Raw genomic sequence first — 5,488 nt, 5'->3', positions numbered from 1 at the left:
GCTCAGGCAGTGCGTCGGGAGCCGGCACGAAGGACCCCGCGAGGCCCCCGGTGCTGGCCGCCAGTCAGGCACTGCCGCGGACAGCCTGGAGGCGGGGCGTGAGGCGCAGGGGCGGGGCTTGTCTCGCGCCAGTGCGGCTCGCGTTGGTGTTATCTTTGGAAAAATCAGATGTTTTACCTAAAATTTGCGGTAAGGAGAGAAGGTGTCATGTAAAAGGCCATCCCATACATTATGACAGCCCGGCTTCGAAAAATGATTTCTCAGAACCGTGGACAAGTGGCTTAACTTTTCTTGGATGTAGGTTTTCTCTTCTCTACTCCAGGAGGCTGATATAAACTTTGGAGAATAAAGTTCTGAGGTTTTTTAGTGCATGTTAAGCTGAGTGCCTGGCATTGTAGAAAGTAGTAAGTGTCAGCTATTATCTGCTTGGCACGGTAGGCATTGAGTTTTCCCACCCTTATGTAACTGAGACATTACTGTATCTGGTTGAGATTCTTGGTGGCTTAACCTGTCTCTGAAAGCTCGTAAGACCAGCTGTGGCAGCGCCAGCGCAAAATCAACAAGCAAAGAATTTTTTTCTTTCGTTTTTACTATAAACCACTGCGTTGGTAAAAAGAATCGTTAGACGTTTTGTTATCCCTGTGGACCTCTCCTGAGCATCAGACAAGATCCCATATGTGCGACAATTCAGTTTTTGACTGTACAAATTTTATTTTTCATCTGTACCATCAGAGTTTCTATAAAATAGCTTAGGATCCTAAAAAAAAAAAAAAGCTTCAGATCCTTGAAAATGGAAATGACGTGTGTAGCATGGGCATATGATCAACAGTAGCTTGGAAAGCAAGCTGGAAATCTTTAGTGGTTCTCAATTTAATTATTGCCAATATCCCCGTGTATATCCTGAATAGACCTGTATTTTTGTTTTTTAACTATTCTGCAAAGAAAATCATGGAAAATATAACCCATCACAAGCAAAACGGGACAAATTTAAAAAATAGTAAAATACTGTATGTATTTCTAGGCCCTGCCGTGGCTCACGCCTGTAATCCTAGGGCTCTGGGAGGCAGACGCTGGAGGATTGGTTGAGGCCAGAAGTTTGAGATTAGCCTGAGCAAGAAGGAGAACCCCGCCTCATCTACAAAAAGTAGAAAAATTGGCTGAACGTGGTGACTGGCACCTGTAGTGCCAGCTATTCGGGAGGCTGAGGCGGGAGAATCGCTTCAGCCCAGGATTTTGAGGTTGCATCGAGCTGTGATCATGCCACTGCACTCTGGTTGGAGCAAGACTCTGTCTCTGAAAAAAATATATACGGTGTATATATATATTTCTAAATATAAAGGCTAAGACATGGCTACAGTAGAAAATAGTAAGAAGTAGCCATTTGCTTCTGCCTGTACATAATAAATGTAAATGTGTAAGCTACAATTGCTACAAGTGTGTTCCCTGGGTTTTCTCTTGGAGCCTTGATGATAAGGGCTTACTGTTGGCTCAGGAATTTTTCTAAAATGGTAAACAACTCCTTGGTAAAGTTCTGATTATATCAAAGTATAATCTTTCATTGTTTTTCCGCATTAAATTCTTAGAAATTTTAGTTCATATTAAAACTGAAAAAATAAAAACTAGCATGTCATATGTAAAATTGAGTTAGGGCCTAGGCCTCAGATACACAAGTATCTGGCAGGACATCTCAAATTCTGATGGAACATGGGACAATATTTTATTGTGTAGGTTTTTGCATGGCAGGCTGTGTATAGCACTTCAATTACATGCTGGTATCTTCCTCTTCCCCCAGTGATTGTGACAACTCAAAATTTCCCTACAAATTTCTAAAACACACTCTGGGTACCCTTATAGTTAAGAGACACTAGGCTAAGACTTTTTTTTTATACTATCGTCTGTGTAAAATTAGTTTAAGTTAAGTAGACCAAGGGATCAGGATGTCTAAATTTTATGTCAAGAGTTTGGAAGACAAAAAGTAACAATGGTGTCATGGAATAGTCTGGTTTATGATTTCTAGAACTCAAAAATTAAGAGTGGGAGCTGGTCTAAGAAAGAGGCAAATAGGAGGTGGCAAAAGTAAATTGAAGCCCTTCCTTGCCAGGCTTAAAGGTAGAAGAAAATGAAAGTAAATGGAAAGCTAAAGAAATAAGAAATTAAAGTTGAGTGATAAAGAAGGAACTCGTAAGAAGTCTGAATAGTTGGTCAGAGAAAGTAAGTGAGAATGCTGTATTATCAACAGATGCTTTATGAATTCTTTATTTGGGTGAGTCTGAGATTAAATTTGTGGCTTTGTGATAAGTCAGTTTTAGAAGAGAAAAACAAAATAAGGTATTTTAAAAGCAAAGGAGAGGCCAGGCAAGGTGGCTAATGCCTGTAATCCCAGCACTCTGGGAGGCTGAGGCAGGTGGATGTCCTGAGCTCACAGGCTTGAGACCAGCCTGAGCCAGAGCGAGACCTTGTCTCTAAAATATAGCTGGGCGTCGTGGTGGGCGCCTGTTGTCCCAGCTACTTGGGAGGCTGAGGCAAGAGAATCACTTAAGCCCAAGAGTTTGAGGTTGCTGTGAGCTGTGTTGCTATGGCACTGTACTGAGGGCGGCATAGTGAGACTCTGTCTCAAAAAAAAAAAAAAATCCTTAACTTAATCTCATCTGCTAAGATTCTTTCCCATATGAGACAACATTTTCAGATGTTAGGGCTTAGTACCTGATATCTTTGGGAACCATTATTCAGCCTACTACAGTCACCTAAATAAGTTTTTTTTTTTTTTTGTGGTTTTTGGCCGGGGCTGTGTTTGAACCCACCACCTCCAGCATATGGGACTGGCGCCCTATCCCTTTGAGCCACAGGCGCTGCCCATAAATTTTAAGCTAGGATTTTGATATAAATTATCGTATATTATTAACAGCAAATATAGTTTCTTTTTTTCTTAGGAAACATTTAAGATGCTCCACAAAAAGTGAAATCACAGGATGTCTCCATGGCACTATATAGCTAAGGAATGCTGTTTCCAGATCTGTGCTGATATCAATTGATGGTACTAGGTCAAATATGCTTTGACATTAAAGAACTATAATTTATGATTCCATGGATGTCCCCTTTTATTTTTCTGAGACACAGTCTCACTTTGTTGCCCTTGGTAGAGTGGCGTCATAGCTCATAGCAACCTCAAAATCCTGGGCTCTAGCGATTCTCTTGCTTCAGCCTCCCAAGCAGCTGGGACTACAGGCGCCCGCCACAACGCCCGGCTATTTTTTGATTGCGGTTTGGCCTGGGGCTGGGTTTGAACCTGCCACCCTCAGTATATGGGGCCGGCACCCTACTCACTGAGCCACAGGCGCCGCCCGGCAGTTTTTTTTTTATTGCAATTGTCATCGTTGATTTTAGCTGGCTCAGGCTGGGTTTGAACCCACCAGCCTCGGTGTATGTGGTACCCACTGAGCGACAGGCGCTGCCAATTTTTTTTTTTTTTATTTTTGGGGATTCATTGAGGGTACAAGAAACCAGGTTACACTGATTGCATTTGTTAGGTAAAGTCCTTCTTATAACTGTGTCTTGACCTCCAGCTTTTTTTTTTTTTTATGTGAAGGAATTTGTACCACTGTCAATTCATTTTTATTTTACAGGCATTTACTGCATAGCTTAGAGCAATTCCACATCAAAGACTTTCTCAGGATGTAATGGAGTCCTGATAAATGGGTCTACACATAAGAATTGCCTTGGGACTGCCTTTGAGTTGATTTATTAAGAAAGAATTCAGGGTGGCACCTGTGGCTCAGTGAGCAGGGCGCCGGCCCCATGTACCGAGGGTGGCGGGTTCAAACCCAGCCCCAGCCAAACTGCAACAAAAAAATAGCCAGGCGTTGTGGCGGGTGCCTGTAGTCCCAGCTACTTGGGAGGCTGAGGCAGGAGAATCGCCTAAGCCCAGGAGTTGGAGGTTGCTGTGAGCTGTGTGACACCATGTCACTCTACCGAGGGCAATAAAGTGAAACTCTGTCTCTACAAAAAAAAAAAAAAAAGAATTCAACATTTGCTTAGTAATCAAATAAGATCGAACAAATGTTTAAACACACACACTTAAAATTTGTTGGAATCAAGCAAATAATATTTTCTATAATAAAAATTAATTTTATTAATAATTAAATTATAACTATTAATAAAATTAATAATAAAATTATAATTATAAATTTAATTATATAATTAAATTATATAAATAATTTTTAATTAATAATGTTTGATCTTCAAAACCCATCCTTTAAAAAGGGGCCCTGTGTCAGAAGGACATAGAAACCCACTTGAAAGAGCCTCACCAGGGCCAAAGCTGAAACTATTTGAGCAACGGATGGAATAATGTAACTGTTGATTATAATTCAAATTGTAAAATATGTATGCATGAATCCATACTGATATACATGGACATATATGGATTCATATATCAGTAAGGGACAGAATTCCACACCCTGTACGTAGATTTCTGCCCCCCAATGAGGTGAGGCTTAATTGCACTTAGTTGAGTGTGAGCTGGACTGACTTGCTTGCACAGAATGGAAAGGGAAAAACTTTACAAATGGAAAAACTTGGCAGATATTACTTTAACCAAGTCATTATGGATAAGGTTAAAACAAATGAAAACAAAAGCTCTTTATCAAGGGCTACTTTGAGAATATACAGCTGAGCATGGAAATGAGAAGTGGACCTCTTTATATCACTGTGATGTAACAATTTTATTTTATTCCTTCTTTTCTTTGCCTTTTTTTTTTTTGAGATAGAGTCTCACTCTACCCTTGGTAGAGTGTTGTGGCATCTTAGCTCACAGCAACCTCAAACTCTTGGGTTCAAGTGATCCTCTTGCCCTCAGCCTCCCAAGTACCTGGGACTACAGGCGCCTGCCCCAATGCCCAGCTATTTTTTAGAGACGAGGGTCTCACTGTGGCTTGGGCTGGTCATGAACCTGTGAGGTCAGACAATCCACCTGCCTCGGCCTCCCAAGTGCTGGGATTACAGGTGTGAGCCCCTGCGCCCGGCCTCCTTAGCCTTCATTTTGATAAGCTAAATGTCATTCTCTCAGGCCAGATGCAGTGGCTCACGCTATAATCCTAGCACTCTAGGAGGACAAGGAGGGTGGATTCTTTGAGCTCAGGAGTTTGAGACCAGCCTGAGCAAGATAGAGACACACACACCCCCATCTCTACTAAAAGTAGAAAAACTAGAGTGGTGTGGCGAGCACCTGTTGTCCCATCTACTTGGGAGGCTGAGGGCAAGACGATGGATCACTTGAACCCAGGAGTTTAAGGTTGCTGTGATGCCATGCCACTCTTACCCCACGGTGACAGTGAGACGCTGTCTAAAACAAACAAACAAACAAAAAAAGTCAGTCTCTACAAGCTTATTCTTAGAGTAGCTAAACATGTAGATAAGATGAATGAGGACTGGACATGGTACCTCGCACCTGTAATCCTAGCACTTTGGGACATTGAGGTGGGAGGATCAC

Source organism: Nycticebus coucang, chromosome 18 (assembly GCF_027406575.1).
Source record: "Nycticebus coucang isolate mNycCou1 chromosome 18, mNycCou1.pri, whole genome shotgun sequence".
NCBI lineage: Eukaryota > Metazoa > Chordata > Mammalia > Primates > Lorisidae > Nycticebus > Nycticebus coucang.
Note: the sequence above shows the minus strand (reverse complement) of the source record.